The sequence below is a fragment of the Mytilus galloprovincialis genome, chromosome 9 (assembly GCF_965363235.1).
Source record: "Mytilus galloprovincialis chromosome 9, xbMytGall1.hap1.1, whole genome shotgun sequence".
Classification (NCBI taxonomy): domain Eukaryota; kingdom Metazoa; phylum Mollusca; class Bivalvia; order Mytilida; family Mytilidae; genus Mytilus; species Mytilus galloprovincialis.
This window is the reverse complement of record NC_134846.1, coordinates 78,330,771-78,355,935: the sequence shown is the minus strand read 5'-3', so window position 1 is coordinate 78,355,935 and position 25,165 is coordinate 78,330,771. Positions and strand designations below refer to the sequence as shown.

Below are 25,165 nucleotides of genomic sequence, written 5' to 3'. Positions count from 1 at the left end.
TTTGATTGTTCCAGTTCCCCAGTTTATGCTTGGAAGATTGAAGTCGCCCATTAGCATGATTAGTATAATGTTGTAGCTATTTGTATCAATCATACTCAGTGATCTCTCAAGTTCTTCTAGTGTGCTTTTTAGATTTCTGTAGAAGGATCCAATATAGAGGTTTTTGCTTCCTTCTATTTGTTTTTTAGTCCAAATAATCTCACATTCAGTTCTTAATTTGGTTTGTTCTGTGCTTATAAGTGTTGTTTTGCTTGCTATTAACACTCCTCTATCTCCCTTTTTACGGTCTTTGATTATTTCGTTGGTAAAATAGATGGATTTTGAAAACTTTTGTCCACATCCAATCATTTAGAGAGGCCTCGGTGGCCGAGTGGACTGGTCTAAATAGAACTTTACTATTGTAATCGCTAGCCAGTCAACACTGAGGTTGTAAGTTCGAACCCCGCTCTTGCAGGTGCACTCGACTCCAATCAGTTTTCCCAGCTTCCAATGGTTTTCATTTAACTCAAGCTTTGTACAATGATTTCACAGTTTGATTAACATTCTGATTTTACAAGCGTCACGGTTAAGTTTGACAGTTAAAATCATTATCTGTTTACTGTTGTTGAAGTATTTTTTTTCTGCTGTATAAAGCAGTTCTTGGTATACTAGACTGAGTGGAAACATTTGTGTTATACTGTATAATAATAAAGATTGTACGGTCAGATGGGAAACAAAGCCTTTCGGAATGTTCCAAGTAAAATGTGTAGAAATTGTATCTGCATAAGGAAGGTCTTTTTTGAGTCATAGATCAACTGAATGGCAGTCTGATCTGTTAATTAAACTATCATGTTATATTCCATATTGTAACTTTTTAAATGAATTCGCTTCCTTTGGAGACTAAGTTTATCATATGATTATCAATTATATTTGTTTTCCTTGATTTGTATTTTCATAATGAATTTACGAAATTTGAACATCTGTAAAAAAACGTTTGCCTATAATTCTTCCTGAATGTCCCGTATTTTAATATTACAGAGTACAATGGTTTTAAACTATGAGAAGATGGTTTCTGCTACTTTTGGTCAAGCAATTGCGTATTCATTTGCATATTTACAAGGAATTTGCCATAATAAAATAGACAGTGCTGTGCATTCCAAAAATGTACAAGTAAAAACAATCATATGAGCCATAAATGATTGAAGACTTACTTTTAGCCTATGTCATATAGTATTATTTATAGGTAGAGCATATGGTATCTTTATTCAACATATTTGGCAGCTCTTGGCTGAGTCATCCCAATCAAATGGATATCCTCCTTCAGATGTGCACCATAAAAACTACTAAACATAATGTAATAACTACTGAACATAATGTAATAACTACTGAACATAATATACATACTACTGAACATAATGCATAAAGCACCGAACATATTAAACAATCAACATCAGAAGACAGTCATGGCGTGCCATATTATGAGTGTAAATATGAACCCAGCTTTGTAGTAGAACGTCATGCTAACCCAGTGCTCAATTTAAAGCACAGTCTTTGATATTTCTAGACGTTTTAAGGACATTTATTTTAGAGCTCAGTCTTGGTCATTTCTATAATCATTTTAAGGGGGTGGGATCATCTGGTTGAAAAATGGTGTAATTCATTATAATTTGTTATGATCATTCTATGCAATACCCGTCGGTGTTACCTGATTAAAGACTTACGTCATATTTATATCAATATCGATAACATACATGTATTTATCAACGACTTATAAACAATAAATCTTTATGGGTGATAAAACTAAACCCAACTAGACTGAATCACAAGAGGTTACTTGAACGAGAAAATTTAAATGTACATGTAAATTCCAAACCTTATCAATATTTTACTGATTTGAACAGGTATTTTATCTGTAAAGTATAAACAATAGGAAATATCTTAGCAGAAACTACGGAAATATGACTTACAAGGTATGTTTAGTTGTGGTATATTTCTACAGCTTATTTCCTAATGCTTGTAGAGAAAAACTTTGGTAGGCTTGCTTGCACATGCTCTTTTGTAAAAATGGTAATTCAAGCTCTGCTGTTAAGAGTGTTATCTCCAAACAATATATATAGAAACATTTTAACCTGTATATTATATTTGAATTTGATTGGACGTTATCCCAAATTACAATTGTACAATATACAAACAAAGCAAGCAAGCTAACCAAAGTCTTGCTTTACATGCTTAAGAAATTAGCTTTAAGTAAGATAAAAAAAACTTTAAATTATTTAGTGTTGTCAAAGGATTTAAGAGGCTATCCAAGTAAATATCAGGCAAATCCTATGATATTGGTGGCACAACATATTTTTTTTCCAACTGAATTTTTGGATCCAATGCAACGTTTATATCATACAAAGGATATATATGTCAAAGATATTTTTGAATCATCAGTGGATGGCTCAGAAAATGATTTTAAAGTTCACTAACAATGCAACAAAATTTTGTACAAAATGAAGAGTTATCTCCCCTTTTCAATGAATTTGCAGTGCTTTCTATGTTTTTTTTTTTGTCTTTATTTGTTGTAGTTAATAAAAAAAAAACAAAATTTAACTTTAAGAAAGAATGAAATTGTGATATGAAATAGATGAAAAAAATTTGAAAACAAAATATATCATGTGCCACCCACTGCCTGGTTTTTCCATGGACACCCTCTTAATAAGTTAGAAACATGCTGCCATATTATTCCATAATTGTAAAGCTGAAGTTATTTTAAAGTGTTGTCAAAGAAACCGTGCTAAAAAAAGTAGAAACATGCTACCATATGGCATAATTGTTCAGCTGTATCTATTTTGAAATACCTAGTCAAGTTTAAGTAAAGGTGGAGGTTATAAGTAAATTATGTCTATTGTACCAAAACTTTATTTCTCACCCATGGCAACACAATCCTAAATATTTAAAAAAAAAAAAAAAAAAAAAAAACATGCAAGGATAACACAGTAAAGTCAGCAACCAGTTTATGTGCAATGGGGTTCATCATGTATACGCAGCGGTTTAAGTGGCTATTCTAGAATGTAAAATTCCAAACATTGGCGGCATCGTGGTAATTTCAATTCTTGATAGCATAAAACAAATGTCTTTGTTTTCGTACCTTGTTGATGAGTGTTGCATAGTTATAATAGTTTGACCTTGCATTGTGGTTGCAGTAATCGTAATGTTATTCCAATAAATTGTTTTGCAAACTATTAGTAATTAGTAAGTAGTTACAAGGATTTATTACTTATATACGTCCTTTACAGAAACAATTGGTCAAACCCAGGTAACATAGATACAAAAACATGCAAAAAGACAAGGTCTTTAAAATGGCCATTTTTCAGTCTACTTCTTTATATCAGTTAGATTAATATTAACTTTATAAGTTGAAGAGTATCATCACATCCTAATATACACACGATCATGAGGTTTGTCTGCCTTTTTATTTAGTCTCATTATTTTTAAGGGAGAGCAAATAGGTATTACAATAAAACGTATGCCTTACTTTGGTAATTTCTATGGTGTGTACTATTCGTCCAATACAAATAAATAAGAACATAAAAAAATATAGGCGATAAAATTAAATCCAGGCAGACTAGCTCACAAGAGGTGTTATGTAAAATTTAAATGTACAAGTAAATCCCAAATCTTATCAATATTTTACTGATATGAACAGGTATTTTATTTGTACTGTACAAACAATAGGAAATATCTAACCAGACAGGTTATATGGAGATAGGACACACAAGGTATGTTGAGTTGTGGTTTCAAATTTCGCAAAAAAGTACTTCAAAATATTTGAAGTTGAAAAATAAATATTGAAAATTGGACCTGGCTGCTATATTATGACACAGCTTTTCTGATTTGATTAAGAAAAGTAAATTAAAGATGGAAATAAAATACATTAAGATTAATAACATCAATGCTTTACAAAGGTGATTACAAGTTCATAACTCAATTTCAGGTATATCATAAAATCTCTTTTTGACTATGGAACATTAATACGCAAACACAAAATGTTGTATACTTTCAAACTTGTGAAAACCGCACAAATTATGGCATGCACAGGTCTCTATATGTATCTTTATTCTCACGAGCCCGGAAATTTCAAAGGTAGAGAGATGATTATACACATTTCATATTTGCATTTGCATGGCTTCCAGGTATGCACTTTTATACATGTACAATAGTGGTTTAGAAATAACTTTTAATAAGTATGATTACCGACGTGTAATATTATAACCATTGATTTGTCATCTTCATGATACAAAGAAGTGTTACTTTCCAATTGTTCCGACTCAAACAGTCCATTCGCTAACGACTAAGTGTTCAGTAATTAAAATATTACTTTTATGCAGAGATGTTATTTCTTTTAAGTTCTACTGACAGTCTGTAGTTTAATCAATGTACCACCGTGAACATCGTCCATAGCGGGAAAATGTTTGACCGAGATAAACAAAAGCTATAGAACTATAACAGAAAAACCCTAAATGATTTTTGATAGTTTTAACCATGCTCATTTGGTAAAGCTCCCCATGTATTCACCCAACGTTTGTTTTGCCAGCGTTAGGTTTGCTCTAGTTTATAAAGTAATTTCTTAGTTTCATCTAGTTTAATAAACGGAATCTTTTTAACACCAGTATTTTATCTTGAAACTATTCTTTTAATTTATTTGCTTGAAATTGCGTGTTTTTATAACATAGCTATCACCTAGTTTTGTAAAGTGTGTGTTGAAACGATTTACAATTTCTTGCATCTTACCATATTCTGCATTGTCAAAATTCATGGTAGAAGGAATTTCATTTTGTTCTTTTGGTTTTAAATCTTTAAGTAAAGCCCAAATTTCTTTCGTTTTTTTAAATTTTCTTTTGCTTGCTTGAAATTGAGGGCTGTTTAGATTTTTCTATTAATTTTGGTACCTTTGTTGCGTATATAACGGAAGTTTTTCCAATCCTTCTTGCTTTGATAATAGTTTCTTCTCTTTTGCGCACAATTCACCTCATCTGTAAGCCAATCTTGTTGGCGTTCATATGTTTTATTCTTATAACTTTAACAAGAGCTGATAATTACCGTACATATGTTAGTGATAAATTTGTCATGGTAAAATATGTCTGGGCGGACAAATATTACTAGTATAACAAGTGTGGACACATATGAGTGTGGATAGTATGTTTGGATGTTTGACAGTATGACAAAAAGAGTTTTGTTTTTCCTATATATATATGGTGATATTAACTGTGTTGCACGATGACAACCAATCTGAGCATTATGAGTGTTATTTATTTAATATTTTTTTTATGTTCAAGACGGGCATGGAGGAAACAGTAATTGTATTAGTTACCAAAATGATTATGATAGAATATGTTCTACATCTTTGATTTTGGATACATTTTGTAGCTAGGAGAGCAACACATAATTGGTTCATTTTTTTCCATGTTTTTTTTTCTAAATGGGAGATGGTATCTAGATTTGAGAACATGATATAAGGAGTCTGTTAATCAGTGGTTGTGGTTTGTTTATGTGTTTCATATTTGTTTTTCGATTATTTTTTTCACATAAATAAGGCCATTAGTTTTCTCGTTCGAATTGCTTTACATTGTCATTTCATGGCCTTTTATAGCTGATTATGCGGTATTGGCTTTGCACATTGTTGATGGCTGTACGGTGACCTGTAGTTATTGATTTCTGTGTCGTTTTGGTCTCTTGTGAAGAATTGTCTTCTTGGCAATCATACCACATCTTTTTTATATGTATTTGCTTACAATTTGTATGGTTCTATTTATATTACTTTGTGGTGGATCGTCAGTATCATTAGTAAAAAAAAATGGTTAAAATGTCGAATTGTTCCTCAGATTAGAATACATTTATTGTTTTTTAGTAATGACAATGCCTGACATGATGCTAGGAAGTAGGAAGTAAACTTATGTGCTGATTTTTATCAATTATTTGATTATATCTCCTCCAAAGCTGGTCGAAGCAAAGACAAATTTTGACCAATATGAAAATAATTTCACCAAAAGAACCTTTGTGAGCATGCTTCAAATACACATTACTGCTCCAAAAGTAATCTGATAGAAATTCAAGCATGTCAAGTGGATATTATCAACATCTACTTAATTAGTCTTAATATGTCTAAATATCTAAAAAAAATAATTATAGTATTAAAAGGTATTGCAACATTCTCTTATCATTTTTTGTTTGTTATATGGATACAAATATAAGTGATACATGTACCAATACAGTATTTGTTGTGGTATGAAAGTGTAGTAATTAACATTTACTGTAACAATTTTAATTCACACAAATTAAGAAATAAGCAAATGAATGAAAAATGTTGAACATGTACAATAGAATATAGTTTTAGAAATGGATTAGGCTAGCTAGGTCTTATATTTTTTTTTTAAAACATAATTGAAGGATCATTTACACTCAGGACCGAGTCATCAGTAGGCAGTACAGATGTATTAAAACAACCTAGCATCATATTGCTAGTAGCAGGAGTAGCATTGTCGGGTAAATTTGTACTTTTTTTTTTTAAATTTGGTCAATGGACGTATAAATGTTTGGTTCAAATTGAAATAGAATGCTTTTCTCTCCCTAATACTTACATTGTACATAGAGGTGATACTACTTTGACAAATCCTTGTACATGAGAGTTGTCTGTCAAATCTTTATTTCACAAAGAATGAATTGCATAACAATGAACTGAGCTCAAAGCAAAGTACTTTAATAGTACACTTGGACAAAGAGCTAATTCCAGTGATATACTTTGTACTACAGGTCATTCATGAACATCCATCGACCAAAACCATATCTCAATAACATTCCATACTACATGGTTGGATTCAGAAGTCCTGAAAAGACAATTTTTTTTATCATCGTATTTAAAGTATATATGCACAGGTTAAAACTTTCTTGTGGTATAATCATTCAGTATCTAGCAACTATCAATTTGCTTCATGCCCATACTGATACAGGTTGAGTGACCCTCTATTGGAAATAAGAACACACCTCCACCTAATTTTAGTCAACTGTTGAAGAAACATTCAAAACTATAAAATGTTATCTAAGACTTGTCAGTGTCTATTTACCATTGCCACTGAATCAGTGATATATGTACACATAATAAAATACATGAAAGACTAAAATTTTAAAATACAAATATAAGACTATAACTGACATTCGGTCTTTACTACATCTTCATTCCCCAAGTCATTTTCAAATCTGACTTTGTGATAAAATAAGATTCCATATCTACAACCAATGAAAATCAAATATCCCTCTAATAGACTAGCATTGAAATCCCAGTTTTCTAAAATGGTAGCTTGGTGAAACCTAAAACTAAAAAATTTGAAACAATACATCTTAAATATTTTAAATGCATGTAATAATATAAATTCTCCAAAATTTGCTTTATTTTTCCTTTTTTGTCTTCTGTTCAAGACTGTATATTGACCTCTAGATGTCTTTCAATTACATTCAGTTTGGAGTGGGTTGATGTTTGATTGTTGTACATGTTACAACCAGATGCTTCGCAAGGCGCAGCTTTATACGACCGCAGAGGTCGAACCGAGACCAGTTGGGGCAATTATGGACACTACATTCAAGCTTCGATTTTGATATAAGGGGAAATATTTAACCTTTTCAACTTATAAAGGGGGGGGGGGATACATTACCTTAGAATAAAACTTTTCTAAAAAGATGATTCCATTTATTTTAAATAAATAAAAAATATTGAAGTCTATCTCAGGCATCTAGGTACAGACTCAACATTATTTCTATACTTGTATTAATATATTCCAAAATGTGGACAAACCTATACGCTACATGTACATTAAATATTCTACTTAAACGACTTTAATTAGTGGAGGAGATCAAATTAAAAAGTCACAATGGTTCAATACTCCAATGGCAGTCTTTCCTTCTAAAATCTCATGTGTAGAATGTGATATACCATTTTTGGGTCTATATACTGTCCTTTATATATTTAGGTCATTTTGACACAGCAAAATATAAAGAAAATGTAAACTATGATCTGGAAATTGAGTTCTTTTTTCGCAAAATAAACCCACTAAAACTGAACTTTAAATGTTAAAGACTCTAAATGGCTTACAGTCATTGCTATAAAGAATAGTCCATAATTATACATGTTATTTTAAAATTCTTGAAATTTACACCGATTCTGTCAGTTGACTGTAGACTAGAATGAGATAAGTTATATAGACATAAAGGTTTTTTCCAACAGATGTGAATTATATCAGTTGTATTTTATGGTTGATATATTTATGTATATACATATATGTAGATCATTGGCTTTTCAATGCATTGATATTTTACAATATCCATTATCAATTTATTGTTCTATTGTTGGCATTTTTCAGCTTCCTAAAACAGTTTTATCAAAACATGAACGCAAGCTTGAAAGGGTGTCCTCACACATTTTGACATGGCTGCAAACTTTTGGTTGACATATGTATCCTCTTCTCATCGGTTATTGGAGCTATTAACATGATTAAGAATGCATTCTGGCGTCACAATTTCATTTGAAAAGGCATGCAAAGTACAATTTCATATGACATACGAAAACATATGAATTGACCATATACATGTACATGTATGAGGGTAGTAATGTGGGTACCTTTTTGACGTATTCTTGCCAAATGAAGTTAACGGTAATTTTTTGACATGACGATAATGTGTACACTTAATTTCAGACGATAAAAAAATCAGCTGAATTATTTGTTTTCCAAAAATAACAGTAATGATAATTATTTGAGACATTTGACAAATCACCCAAGGATATTTTGACTAATCACAGTTAAATTTTAACCAATTTGAAGCTAAAGGTAGCCGAAAATGACCATTGACGCCTGACAGTAAAGGGCATTACCACCCTCATGTATGTTCATGTTATCAGCTTTTCTACATATAATCCAGTGAGCCGCAATGAACTCAATGGCGAGTGAGTACAGCTAATGAGCTACTGTCAGGGGTGTAGCTACCCGGAGGCACGACAGTACGTGCATCCACGTCGTTTTCACAAAAAAAAAAAAAAAAAAGCAGAAGAGAGAGAGATGAGTTGGTCAATCGGAATCGGAGACTTTTGGTGTCTTTTTCGTCTATCCTGGATATTAGTTTGACAACCTAGTTACAAGTGTTGATGAGGCTGTTCATTCAGAAAAAGATCGTAGCTCCGAAGTTGCGTGCACATTGATTCGGCATGCAAAAAAAAGAAATGGCAAAATAAAAATTTATAAATTGAATGTTAAAGGAAACAACTATGTTGTCACTTTTTTTAATTGATGAAATATCATTAAATAACGACATATGGTTTCAAAATAATTGTTTTTTTTTTTGAGATTATGACAAAATCGGAAGGTTACTTGTATCTTTTACAAGATTTTTACTTTTGAATTTGTAATACTCAGTCTAAGATATGTAGTTTTGGAGCACATTTTACAGTGTACAGTTCATCAGTTTGGAATGAGATGTACCAATCGGCATTAGAATTATCAGATCCATTCGATATCGTTAAAAATATGCCGAAGCGATGTGGTTGACAGACTATACCGGAGCCAATCACCCTGCAACCACGCCAAAACAGTATTGGAAAGTCTCATTATTTTTTGCGTTCATAGACCATATGATAAGGCAACTGGGGAGTGGGGTCGCGTCAAGTTATCAGAAAATCGCCTCTTTGTGCTGTATCTGCTTCATCGTGTTGTAGGAAATATCACAAACGAACAAATCTCAATATTGTCTGAAACATACGAAACTGACCTAGCATGTAATTTTGACGAATTCAATTGGGAGGTCGCTCGATGCCGAACACGTACGCTGGTTTATAACATCTCGCGAGTGCTACCATGCCATGATGGCCCTGAGATCTATCAGTCACGGTACTACGTATGTAATTGAAAACAAATGTACGATCAACAATGAACAACGAAAGTTACATAGCATTACTGCATATTCATCAGGATTTCAGTGTGAATGTTGACAAAGTAATAGAGAAGTTTGTTTCTGCCCAGACCCGAAGAGCAGATTTTGGACAATTTTGAGTAAATTCTGTATCACAAATATGTGTTGTTTATGTATAACTATATTCAGAAGATTTATTAATAGTTTAACATTCATAAATTTTTATCTACATATAGCTCCTCTTTTAACCGTCCTATGACCGAAAACCGAAAAAAAACATTTGCTGCATAATAGGGTCCCAAAATTTTTTCGCCTCGTTCAGCTCGGCGGTAGTTGCTTCCACATCGTTTCTTTCTAGCTACGCCCCTGACTGTGAATCAAATTGTGTCCTCAGTGGGGATATTTTAAGGGATCTATATGAAGAAAACATGATTATCTGTTTATCGTTCTGTTACTGGCTTTTTAACCTCCCTAACTTGGCCTATGACATTTTTTACAGACGAAAGCAAGCTTGATAACTACTCCTCACACACATGTATAGTTTATCGGCTTTTCTACACATGCATATCATATTTTTGCCAGTGATCCGTAATGAAAATTTTTAGCGAGTGAGCCCAGCTCATAAATGAGCTAAAATTAATCAAATTGTGTACTCAGTCAGAGTTGGTGATATTTTAAGGTATCTTTACAAAGAAAACCTGCAAATCTCAATGGCGGATCCAGAACTTTTCATAAAGGAGGGGGGACTCTGTCTGACCCTCCCCTACTTGGCCCTAGACAGTTGCTTATCTGTTTATCGTTTTATCACTGGCTTTTTTAGACTAGAGGTTTCATGCGTACAAACCTGACCTTAAACTTATGTACTAAAGAAGAAGAGACAAATAATTTTACATTAAATCCTATAACATTACATTTAAAGATAGTAATCATAATTCCAAAGTAAACTGTATTACAATGTCAATGGACAAATTCCAGTGCAAATGTCATCACCTGGGATAACCCAAAACGAATTTTAGGTCTACTGTATCATTCACATTCCAATCAATTTACTCAGTAAAAAAATATATTACTGGTATAAAGAGACAATGGTTACAGAATTTACTAGTATATTTAGTCCGATGTTAATTAATCTATGTCCCCAGACTAATTTTCCTAAGTATTCATGTGCTATAAATCTTTTATATGACAGTATAATACATTCAATTACTTATAAACAAGAGAAATTTAAATGTTATGTTTTAATATTGTTTATTTTTGATAAAATGAATGTCCCCAGACTAATTTTCCTAGGAAATCATGTCCATGTCACTAATATTACTAGGTAATGATGTCCATGTCCTTTATTTTAAAAGGAAAATTTTATAAACGATGGAAACTTATTATTCAGTGTATGTAAAGTGCGGATCCTAAAATATCATTTTCACTGTATATGCCATAAATTTATGATGTATAATGATAAATAAACAGGCGATTTTTGTTATGATTTTTGAAGAAAATGAAGAAAATGAGTTAAAATGTATATGTTTAGAAATAAATAATACTAGTACACTGTGTTTAAACCACACCGGCAAAAATTGCTCGGACTCGATGGCATCTAACATCCGGCACAATGACGGAACATCAAATAGACTAAAGAAAGGTAGGTTTCTCCTTATTTTTTTATATTTTTTTATGATATATCGAAGAATATATATATATATATATACCAGTGGTGTAGCTGGGTCATTTTTACGTGTACGCCCGAACCTTGGCGAGGAATATGAGGGGTGCCAACCGCTCAATGTAAAAGCACCTGCTGGTAGTGGGTTCGAAAGGGACGAAGCCCCCGATAGCTATCGAGAATGAGATGCCATAATGATTCCTGTCAGTAAGAAATCATTGATAGCAACATGCTTTTGAATCTAAATGGTTTATATGTTTTGGGTAAATTTTGTAATATGTTAACTTATTCATCGTGTTAAACTGGAAGCTAGCCTAATGGTCATTGGTTTTAGAGAAAACGTCCAAACCAATATTACTTTTAAATAAGTTTGAAGGGTGCTGTGAGTGAGCATACAATCGACAAAAGCATCTTTTAATGAACACGAAAAAAAAAAATTTCTAAGAGGTGCAATATAAAAAAATTCTGGAACACCTAGGATTTCTTCCCACAAAAGGTGAATCCATTTATCATTATTTCTTTTAAAGGGATTTAAAAAAAAATCTAAAATTTTCTTTTGATATTTTTTTCTTGATCTGGAATATTTCACTACAAGCTATGAAGGTTTATAAATTGAGCATGTAAAACAATTAATTGCGTAAAGAAGAGTCCGACTATCTGTCTATCAGAAAAGAACAGAAAAATGAACGAAAACAAATGCTTTCAAAATTTTAGCTTTAGACATTAGTCATAGAAAAAGTTTCTTCGGTATTTTCATAAAATTCGATGAAGTGTCAACAAGTAGTTAATGTAATTGAGAAATAACAAAATGTAAACCCAAACTGCGACCACTTATTAATTGCAGAAAGAAATACATTTTGTCCTTAAAATGCGGGAAAATTAAAGATATAATTGCATTATTATATTGCTCTGAATACTCTTTTGATCATAAACAGCTTCTGTCCAACTTTCGTAAAATTTCACGGAGAGTCATTCAAAAGACTATCCACATTCGGAACCTAAATAATGACGCCGCTTTGTCTCGCTTTTGGGACATAAATCACAGGCTCGACAAAAATACAAACAGCTTATCGAATCTGAGCAGATAGTGAATTGCTTTGAATATAAGAAAAGTACGTAGAATTCATAGTAGATTCAGACTTTTACAAAAGATTCGAATAAATATTAAATGATCTATTTGAGTAAATTTAGTCCCTTTTTATTCAAAATTACAATCAATTGAAAAAAGAAGCACAAGGCTGATGTACTTTTGACCAGTTTTTCTTATTCTATGTCGATTATTTGTTTTATTTTCAAAATTCAAGTGTACGCCCGGGCGTTTTGACGTAAACGTAGCTACGCGCATGAAAATGACGAATTGAGTGAACCTTGCCTCGAAATTGTTTAATTTCTCGTTAAATTGTTCACATTGTACGGAAAGAAAGGTACGGGAAGATAGATACTGACACGGAGATTGCAAAACTAGTCATTATGAGCATCTCAATACTTGTATCTCTGTGTATGAAACGTTTATAAACCCTAGTTATCACGCACAAAAAATTATAATTTTTCGAAGATATGCATTTTCATCATCCAACTTGAAAGACTGTCGTCAAGAACTTTCAGTATCTCATTGAAAGGTACTCAGTGCAGGTTTCATTTACATGAAATGTATATTTGATTGATCGTATTTTGTATAGACTCAAACATACATGAACACATGAAGCATGCGACATTAGAGTGTACTTATTCTTAATGAATTATGTTGCAATGCTATGAATTCTCCATAAATCCCCACCATATGTTGCAAAAATTCTATTTTATTTCATAACTTAATCCAGAATAATTTCCCTTAATTTTGTGAGTATGAAACTTGTAAATAAAGTAGTGTTATTTGTGTTTGGAGCAGTTCTCGTTGCATATATTGTATATGTTTATGATAAGAAAACAAAACTTGCATACTGGATATAGTGATCACTAATGGCTATTATGGGGACATTTGTTTCAACTATATTTTCAGGATGGTTAGCATGTACATGATCAATGATAGTACTTGTGATACGGGTAGGATTATTAATTAATTGTACACAAGCTTGTGTATGTAAAAGATTTCCCCATTAGGACATGTTGAATTTAAATGTGGGAATGATATCATTGGATATTCTACTACTTATACATATTTAGGTATAGTTTTAAGTGAATTTTTAGATTATAATGTAACTGCTAAAGCTGTTGCAAATTCTGCAAATAGAGCACTTGGTCTTGTTATAGCTAAGTGCAAAATTTTAGGTGGTGTTATACTCATAATGTCTTTTCAAAATTATATGAGAGTTTGGTGCTTCCAATTGTTGAATATGGTGCTGGTATTTGGGGTTGTAAAAACTTTTCTTTTATAAATACCATCCATAATAGAGCTTGCAGATTTTTTCTTGGAGTGGGTAAATATACTCCAAATGCTGCAGTTGCAGGGGATATGGGTTGGATACTTATCTTTCAAAAACAATGGCAATGCTTTATCCAACTATGGTGCCGTTTGAACCATATGAGTTCTGATCGTTTAAACAGAAAAATTTTCATATGGGCAGACGTTTTCTCGTTTGAATTGTTTTACATTGTCTTATCGGGGTCTATTATAGCTGACTATGCGGTATGGGCTTTGCTCATTGTTGAAGGCCGTACGGTGACCTATAGTTGTTAATGTCTGTGTCATTTTGGTCTTTTGTGGATAGTTGTCTCATTAGCAATCATACCACATCTTCTTTTTTATATTTTGAGTAAAAAACATACGTGTATAAAAATTGGAATTTTTATGTAAGGAAAACATTTTCTGAGTTTAATGCAGAACAATTTTGTATCATTACAGAATATGTTGATAGTTCTTCAGTTGTCAATACTGTTACGTCTAAAATGTTTAGTAAATATGTTGAACAGTGGCATGGCAATTTACAATCAGAGAAAGCTTTATCTGGTAAAGGTGGTAACAAACTTCGTACATATAATCTATTTAAGAACAGTTTTGAAACGGAAACTTATAAAATTCCAATGCCATTTTCGCAAAGGAGTTCTTTGGCCAAATTTCGATGTGGTGTAGCACCACTAAGAATAGAAACGGTGAGATTTTAAAAATTAATTTTAAAAGATCGAGCCTGTGATAATTGTATGAATATTTTAGAAGATGAAGCCCATGTTATTTTATCGTGTCCTTAATATGACGATTTTAGAAAAAGATTATTTGATGAAGCAACACATTTTAATAGTGATTTTATGTCTTTTGATGATAAACAAAAATTAGTGTTTTTATTTACAGATAATAATTTGATTCGTAGCTGTGCCAAAGCCTGTAATCTTATTTTAAATAGACGTAGAAATGTTTTATACTGTAAATAATGTTAATGTCAATATGTTTTATAATAGATGAATTATTTATATAATTTTTAATGTTATTGTAATTCTGTACAGAATGGCTCTCTTTTTATATTTATATATTTTTACATTTAATGTAATGTTGTATTATATATTATTGAGAGATGAGACTTAAATAAAATATTGAATTGAATTGAATTTATTGTTCAAGTACCCCCCTGTAAAATCGATATTGATATCACCCATTATAATGATTTCTAGTTCTAATTAATTTGCCTTCAATCTCAATTTTCTTTTCAAATTCATCAATCCACGAATGTGGCATATCAGGAGGACTGTAGATAAAACATATGAAAACGGATTTGGACTTTTTGGAAATACTCTCCGGTGGGATTATTTCGTCAGTTCTTCTTCTGTATTTTAAAGAGCTAGAAACAAACAATTACACCCCTCTACGTTTCTCCTTTGTTTCACATCGATCTTTGCGTTCAAGTTCTAATCCCCTTTAATATTAATAAAGTTGTATTCCGTGTTACTTGTAAGAATTGTTTCACATATTCCCATAATATGTGTGTTATTTTTATTATTTATAAATAATTTCATCTCATCAAATTTAAAAAGGACCCCTCTTATGTTTAAATGAGTTTTTAATCCAATTTTCTTGAAGCCAAAATATGTTTCTTCTAAACATTTTGAATATTTTTTTTATTGATTTTTCTATTGATTCTTTTCTTGTGATTATTCAAAGATCTTTTGTTCTTTAAAGTAGTGTTTTGAAAGTGTAGGGTTTTTTCTGCATTTATCGAAGAATAATATTTGTCGTTTTCGATTCCTTTACATTTACATTCAATATGATCCCACAAAGTGCATTTGCTATGTAAACATTCAAATTTGTTCATTGTTTGCAAAAGAAAAGTTTCGACATAACATGAATTGCCAGGGGCGCACTACGTTTGCGCGCATTTGGGGATTAAAATGTTTTACGTTTGCGCGCATTAATTTTACAGGTAATCTCAGGTAAAAATATAAATAAAAATTATATTAAATTATAAATGACTATATATTTTTTTTTGTATTTTCATAACGGATATGACTATCAATTATTAATTTTGAAAATAGTTTGTTAGTTCAAGTTATGTATTATTCATATTGAATTCTAAAACCAGGTATAAACTCCGCTATAGCTTTAGGTCAAGTTACAATAAATGGGCTATGTCACAGATTTTCTTAAAATTTTGCATACACCTTTTACTTGTTGAAATATATATCTGACAATCGAAAAAACATACGGCTTTATCTCTTTTTTCCCCTGTCTTAGGAGACTTAGACTAACTGAAGGGGTACTGATACTTGTAAATAATTGAACAAATTAATAAATGAATAAGTATAATTACCTGTATTTCACCTGAGTTTACATGTCAAAAAAATACGCGCAAATGTAATCAAAAGCTGCGCGCAAACGTAATGATTTTTGCGCGCAAATGTAATGGTAATGCGCGCAAACGTAATGCACCGATTGCCAGTGTACTAATTTGATGAAAACCAGCATTTAACAAAGACACATTTTAAAAACAATTCATATCATGGTAAAAAAAAACTCGAGAAAATTGAAAAGGAGAAGGCCTTTTTTTTCCAAATTTCCCCATCAACATACAGTATAAAATTCAATTACATATGTAATTCGCTTTCTAGAATTAAAACAGTACTTTTACATATAAGAGGATATATTTACTTAATCATTTCAAAGGATGCATAGGAAGATACCACATGCTGTCAGTTATAATTTTGTAAATGCTGCAGTTATAACATCACAATACTCACACGATATACACAATGATAAGTCAAGTTTAAAATCAGTCAGCATGGTCAGAGTCGATTGCAAAGTAACGAATACATTTTGCTGAAACATGTCCTAACACAAAAAAAAAACCCACTGAAATATATCTAAGACAAGACTGTAAAGGTATATTACTTAAGAATTGAATGCTCTTTTTTGTAAATCTATTGGGGTGTAAAAGCATTGACCGAAGTACATTTTGTTTCCGCGCTTCATACTAAAAATGTGCGCACGGTCAACGCTTTTACAACCCTATAAAGTTACAAAAAAAAGCATTCAATACTTATAATTACATTTTTACCTATACGATCATGAAAACACGCCTTTTATCAAGTTTTTATTTCATTTACCTGTGCACTTTATTGTGGGACCTAGTGTCATCATGAATGAAAAGTTGCATTGTGTAATGCAATTGATTAAGGAATATCACGAGATTGCTAGTTAGCCAATCAGAATAACGTATTATAATGAAACATACATCTAATGTAATTATTCTATTATATATAGTAATAGTATTTATCCAGTTGATTTTACGAAATGATTTTCAACTGCTCAAATTAAGTTCAGTTTGTGCAGGAAATACTTACCCTTCCGGAGCACCTGATTTCACTCCCGGTTTTTAGTGGAGTTCGTGTTGCTTCTGATTTATTATATATATATAACTGTTGATGTAAATGTCCTTTGGTTTTTTGAGTCTTTGTTTACTCCTTGGTTTTGATTGTTATTGTCTTAATGAGTGGTAAAAGTAAAAAAAAAAGTCCATTAGCTTCAAAAGAGAAGTAGTTTTTTAATGGCTTTTTATCAATATAATAGAAATTATCAACTAAGCGTCGCATCCCAAACCTCACATTATAATGTTATGCTGTCGCGTCACTGTCCCGGGTAGTGAGGTTGTTGTGCGTTCACATGTATGTTTTCCCCAACCATAATCTTTGTGTGCATGTCCCACAGATGTGCTTTTAAGTAAGTGGTATTCTCTGGTTGCTGTCTACTATATTTTCTATACAATTATTGTTGAAAATAAACAAGATCGTTGGTTTACTCGTTTGAATTATTTCATGACATTTAGTCGTTCCGGGACTTTTCTGGTTTACTACACGGTTTGTGTTTTGCACAGTGTCGAGGCCGCATGATGACTGTACTGTTTTTAATTTGTTTTGACCTTTTGTGTCTGGTGGAAAACTGTCTTATTGGCAATCATACCACATCACCTTATTTTATCATTTAATGTCATATAACGTGAAGCCTTTCCATCAAAGCAAACTTAAGTTGCCATTGACTGATTATAGAGTTTTTCAAGCTCATCGGCTCCGAAGTATGGTGGCCAAGAGCATAGGCTGCGAAATATGGAGGCCAAGATCATAATAGGCTGCGAAATATGGTGACCAAGAGCATAGGCTGCGAAATATGGTGAAAGACAAGTATATTGGTTGGACTAGAGTACATTGTTAGACGAAAAATCATTGTCTCGATCCAGTGTAACATACATCTATCGGTGCCTAGAGCTGATATTACGTAGAGAGAGAGAAAAAAAACCCGATTTAACACAGAATTGAATTGCACGAAAATCAATTTAATGATTTGGCTTGCTTCTTTTGAGATAATAGTTTCAATAAATCTATTTACAACACTCCGTTTCGCAGAAACATATGCTGTTATCAGCCCTGCACTTAAACAGTCCACCAGGATCGAACATATATAAACGGAAAAATATAAAATAATCATGTACATGTTCTGTGAATGTACAAGTACATTTTAACCCTTTGGTCCAACATGGTTAATCTAACAAATTCAATGTTTTTTTTATTTTTGTATCATTGGATATCTTGTTTCTTTGTTTGCAGTACACAAGCCTCATTGTATTGGTAAATAATGAATACTTTCATCTCATTCGGCTTATTTTATATTGTTTTCCATTGTCGGGATGATATCATTCTGAACATCCTCTTCAAACCGATATTTACTGTTTATAACAAACATCCGTGATGTAGTGGTTAGCGCATCGGACTGCTAAAACAAAGGATCCTGGTTCGATCCCCGCTCCGGGAAAACATTTCAGGGACTGAATTTTCGGCTCTTCCTTGACACCATTTGCGAGTATCGTCTTGAGAAACGATGATAGTCCGCCGGGAGAGGGCGATAAATGGCTGACCCGTTTTAAAAGACCTCGCATCACTTGCACGTCACTGAAAAGACACCCTTGTAAATTTCGAAAAAGAGTAGGCTAATGCCGATACAAGGCAGCACTCACACCCGCAAAGTGGAAAGGGATTAATATAAGTTGCAATAACTTGTTTCCCAATCCACTATAAATAAGTGTGTTTAAACATCCTTAACCATGTTAAATAAAAAAATTGATATCTCAGATTTCACACAAGGAAATATTACTATATATTTGAGAACAGATATGAAAAAAATATAATGAAGGAGACTAAACTAATGCTTATATTCACCGAAGAATGTTGCCCTACTGTTATATCCATATTGTGTTTGCTTGTTAGTGGGAAATGTATTAAAATAGAATACAAACACATATATAGCAGTTAAAAGAGATTAAGAATAACTATATGATTCAGAGTCCGAGTACGAGTAACAATAGGTAAGCTGTCACGATAGGATGATATCAAAATAATGTGTAAGCATATCAATTATACCATACTCAATCTTTGTGTTTTGATAAATTTCTATATATCAAATCTCATTTTACTGGAGGGCGGATAGGACTTTTATTTACGATTGCAGAAATGCTCAGAATTTCAAAAATTACACAACAACATATTTGGCTCTTGTTATTTATTTTTTTGTATCATTTTACATTTATAAAAACACACATCTATTTTCAAGTTAGATGGGCTGTGTATTAACTGACGACAATACTATTGATCGTTTAGGTCAGTTTTTTTTCTCGTCTTTTGTTCGCAGTTTGTTAGACATAAGTATCTGTTGGCGTCGACGGCGACAGCGTAAACTTTTGTTTAAAGTTGTATATTTCAGTAAGTAGAAGACCTGGATGCCTTCATACCCTGTATATATATGCAGATACCCTATATTACGAAGTTTCTGTCTGTCATATGTTCATTGTTCTAGACCTCATTTTAATAGTTCAGGGATTTCTTACAAAAATACAGTTTCTTGTTGTTGAGTGAAATGGCTTCTTGCAACGTTTACATGTCCATGATACATAGTCGAAATTCATTGATATCAAATGGTGCATATAAAAGGAAAGAAAAATATTTACGTATACTTTATGCAACAATTCAGTCCCCAAATTAAGTGCCGGCACATATATATATATATATATATATATAAAATATGTGATGTACGCTTAGCTACATCGTTGTTTGTAGATTTTTATTCTCATTAACTAAATAACATAGTTACAGAGATGAAATAGATCTATATACAATACAACACATTTTGCATGTGTGAAATATACATAAAATAATGTAATTTAACCAGGAGGACATACTTTCACTGATATATAGTTTATAAATCTACACAATGTGTCTAGTTAGACAATATTGACTGTAGTGAATTCATTTATAAATTTAAGAAATTAACATGTGTACAACAATAGTTTGGTAAATATTTATATCGTTCTTTAAAAAAAAAAAAAAGGACAAGACACAACATAATGGAATTCATCGCTAATGTCAGAAGATTTACAAAGGTGACATAGTCTCTCAGCGTGTCTTTGAACATTTTGCCACCTGTCTCCACTGGCAAACGGTGATTTACATAGTTTCAGTGCATTATTTAACGATAAAACTGAAATATAATTTTCAAATTTAAGTTCTGTTTTGAATGATTTATAACATAGACCTTTTGATGATTGATTAACATTTGCAAGCTATTCTCGTCAAAACGGATCTGTTAACTTTTGTATATATATTCTTATCCTCTTTTCCTTTTTAAATGTGTACACATTTCCGGAAAACTGGGAAGTGTTTTGATCAACAAGGACAAATCGTTGGTAGACGCATTTTTCATATTTAAAATAAATATCTACTTTTATTTCAGAGAGAGAAAAAAGTATAAGGCGTTGACATTTCCAGATAGAGGACTAGGAGCTACAGTATCATATGTGATCATTTCACACGAAGATCGACTAACTTTCAAAAAGAAATAATACGGTTTAGTTAAATGTTGTTTAGTGTACGAGGGGATAGCCTTTAGACAGTTGGATATATTGTGCACAATAATACGGTTTTAGTCAAATGTTGTTTAGTGCACATCGAGAGAATAGCCTTTAGGCAGTTGGATATATTGTGCACAATAAAATGTGAACAAGAAACAAGACAACAGATTTTATCTATCTATACCATAACAACTTTGGAAACAGCACCAACAGATGAATAAAATTTGTCAAAGCAATGTTGTCATACCACGATTCTATGAACAGCTATGTGCTTATTTATGCTTGTTTGATATGCAGTGTACTTGGATTGGCTTTAGTTTCATATTTTCTGGCACATACATTCAAGACATGCAAACAATGGCTGAGATAATACTTTATTGTTCAAACAATCATGGTTTGGAGAGTACAAACTGTATAACAGTGCATAAAATATGAAGATATAGGAAACAAAGGATGCAATAATGTCCATGTATCTACATCCATATTAATTAAATGAAATCAGCTATGACATAACACTAAGAAATTGTCTATTTGGTGGTAAACCATAACTAGGTAACAACTAACAACACTGACGGGAGGAATATATTTCATGTTTTTGTTGATTTCTGGTTTTGTGATATCTTGCCATTTTATTAAGTATTTCGATGTACGTACCAGACAGTTTGACATTTTAAGTAAAGTACTTTATGCTTCATATTTCCGGCAAACATTCCTTTGTACGATACATCTGCAAGTGTTTATTTTCATTGCGAGTGTTGTTTGTTTGTTGGCTGTAAGAACGTTGTTGTGATCTATATGAGTTAGAAAAACCCGCGTCTGGTGTAAATACTAAATTTAGTCCTGGTATCAATGATGAGTTTATCTCTATTAATATTGTGCGTCCGAAGCACTTTTCTGGATTAACCTTCATCAGACACACTCAAACAGTCAATTTGAATACAATTGATGTATATGATAGAGGTGAAAGTTACCAAAGCATTATTCGAACTAATAAGTAGAAAGTAGCACACTATAAAAATAAGAAGATGTGGTATAATTGCCAAATGAGACAACTCTTTACCTGAGACCAAATGATCAAACCTTCAGTAATTAGCAAAAATCTGCCACATTGAATACGAAAAAGAGACCCGGTATGTCAAATTCAAAATAATTCAAACAAAAAAACTATAAACAGCCATATTTATGAACCAAACAAAAACAAAAACATGATATCCAACAATAAACGACAACCACTGAACTACTTCTGACTTGGGAAAGGTACATACAGAATTATGCGAGGTTAAACAATTTTAGGGTCGACCAACCAGTCCCTAACGTGGGACAGTGGAACAACAGCACAATAATATTTATAAAGCTATTAACGAATAAGAAGGATACGCAGCAACCAACAACAATCACTCAATAACAAATTGTCTTGACCTGGGACAGGCACACATAGAATGGGGTGCGGTTAATAAATATAACAAGATTTGGTATGAGCACCAATGAGGCAACTCTCCATCCAAATCACAATTAGTAAACAGTAATCCATTATAGGTCAAAGTACGGCCTTCAACACGTAGCCTTGGCTTTTCACCGAACAGCAAGCTATAAAGGGCCCCAAAATTACTAGTGTACATGTAAAACCATTCAAACAGGAAAAGCAACGGTCTAATCTATATAAACAAGCATTCTGTAAGTATTGCATGGCAATACAAAGTCCCATGCCGGTTAAAAATTCATGGTATTGGAACAAAATTCTAACTTAAACTGTATCTAGTCATGTTGTAAACTATCTAGCAAATATCAAGTCAATATCTTTAAAAATGACTTAAAATGTGTTCAGCGGAAACTGATTATCTAAATGAATTTTCTAATTCCAAGGACCATCATAACTCTACGGAGCCCCGCTAGGGACATGCAAAGAAAAAAAAATATATTGTGCGCACAAGAGAGCCGTGGTGTAGTGGTTAGTGCATCGGACTACTAACACAGAGGTTCCTGGTTCGATTCCCGTCTGGGATGAAAATTTCAGGAACTGAATTTTCGGCTCTCCCTTGACACCATTTGCGAGTATGGTCTCGAGGAAACGATGATAGTCCGTCGGAAGGGGACGATAAATGGCTGACCCGTGTTAAGAGAGAGCCATATCTCTTGCACGTTAAAGACACCCTTGTAGATTTCGAAAAAGAGCAGGCTAATGCCGCTACAAGGCAGCACTCGCACCCGCAAAGTGGAAAGGGATTAATATAAGTTGCAAAACTTGTTTCCCAATCCACTATAAATAAATATGTTTAAACTAACTTAAATAAGTTGTGCGCACAAAATAATATATTGTGCGCACAATTTAGATATATTGTGCGCACAACTTAAATATATTGTGCGCACAACTTAAACATATTGTGCGCACAATTAAATATATTGTGCGCACAACATAATATATTGGCGTTAAATTCTTTGACCTTACACATGGTACGGGGCTTCAATGTCTCCTTTTTAAAGTGACAGAATGGAGAAATGCATAAGGTTTTCTTTTGAAATGGGGCTAGATACATGGAAATACTCTTGCAAAAAATCATCAGTGCATTCGTATCGACTCCTGACATGAATACTGAATAAATTACGTTTATTTCGTCTGAAACTTGGTTTACCAACAGATGCGTCGGAAGCCTCCACTTTATATCAGAGTTTATTGGAACGGTTTGCAACAGACTTGGCAATAGAGCGAGGACACTATCTAACCTATGTAGACTTTTTTGTACCAAATATACAACTACTATTTGCACTTATGCATTATACTTTATTTCTGAAAATCTCAAGATTTTGTTTTGATTGACACAAGATTGACATGTTTCTCAATTCCGGCACGACTTTGATTGACGATTGAGCACCAAAAAAAGACTACCACTGAATAACACGTTTCCTACGTAGAACAGTATGCTAATTATGATTTAGATTTTTTTTTAAAGTTGTGTACAAATGTTTCAGGCCAAGTTATAGATTCATTCTGATTAAAAGAAGAGAGGGCAAGAGGTCACTGATAGTATCTATTTTTGATCAATTTCATTATACAATTTTACAGAATATTGTTCGTATTTATTATGAAACTGAAATGTTGCGAAGCAATTTAGGAATAATCAAGGAAAAATATTCCTCAGTGGTATATATTTGAAAACAAACGAAACAAATATGGTCCGTTTTGGGGCATCATTTATTCAAATACTTGTGGCCCGATTGATAGCGATCGATGCGAGTACCAATGAGGCAACATAATACATATACCCCATAGCTCATACAAATATGGGTTATACTCTTCTCATATATTTTATGATGATATGATATGCAACCCCTAACGGGAGGGATTGTGCTTGATATTCAAATAATTAAGACAGTCATAATCTTTCAATCAGTTTAATTGAGGTGTGGAACTGGCATGTCAGTAACTGCTAGTAGTACTTTGTTAAATGTATCATTGTCATTTTGTTAAGTTTCATTTGCTACCTATTCTGACATCGGACATGGACTTCTTTTAAACTGAGTTTTACTGTTGGTATTGCTGTTTTTTGTTTTTATCTGCATTGGCTAGAGGAACAAAAGGAGGGTTGAGATCTCACAAAACATGTTTAACTCCGCCACATTTTTGTGTCTGTCCAAGGTCAGGAGCCTCTGGCCTTGTGTTGGTCTTCTATGAATTTTAATTTTAGTTTCTTTGATATATTTTGGATAGATAAAGGAATATGTGGTATTAGTGCCAATGAGACAACTCTCCATCCAAGTCACAATGTATAAAAGTAAACCATTATAGGTCAAGGTACGATCTTTAACACGTAGCTTAGGCTCACAACAAACAGCAAGCTATACAGGGTCCTCAAAATTACTCGTGTAAAACCATTCAAACCGGAAAACCAACGGCCTAATCTATATAAAAAACGAGAAACGAGAAACACTGAAGAAGTTTAGTATGATGTCTATTATCGCTGAACTAGTTCATATTTTTTTTATGGGCCAGCTGAAGCGCGCCTTTTGGTGCGAGATTTTCTTGCTGTATTGAAGAACCAAATGTATATGAGAAACAAACCCTATAAAACATGCGCGCCTTATAATTATTTTGTACGTTAAATACAGTTAAACTATACCTTTATTATCGAATCTAACAAATAGACCAATTCTGAGGTATTTAAAATTGACCAATAAACCATGAAAATAAAGTCAAGGTCAGACAAATATATATACATAACAATCATTCCATAAAACAAATAAAGTTCACTTATTCCTTATAGTATCTGAAAAACAG

At 32.5% G+C, this 25,165-nt stretch overlaps 1 long non-coding RNA gene across 2 annotated transcripts; it reads left to right on the top strand.

The window, feature by feature from the left end:
• Positions 1–1,780: 1,780 nt before the first annotated feature.
• On the top strand, positions 1,781–21,742 carry LOC143046040 (uncharacterized). Of its 2 annotated transcripts, none has more exons than XR_012969062.1 (2): positions 1,781–1,949; positions 20,775–21,742. It is a non-coding gene; the product is annotated as an uncharacterized LOC143046040 (long non-coding RNA). The 2 variants fall into 2 exon arrangements; XR_012969061.1 differs by lacking the exon at positions 1,781–1,949 and adding an exon at positions 2,121–3,743.
• The last annotated feature ends 3,423 nt before the right edge of the window (positions 21,743–25,165 follow it).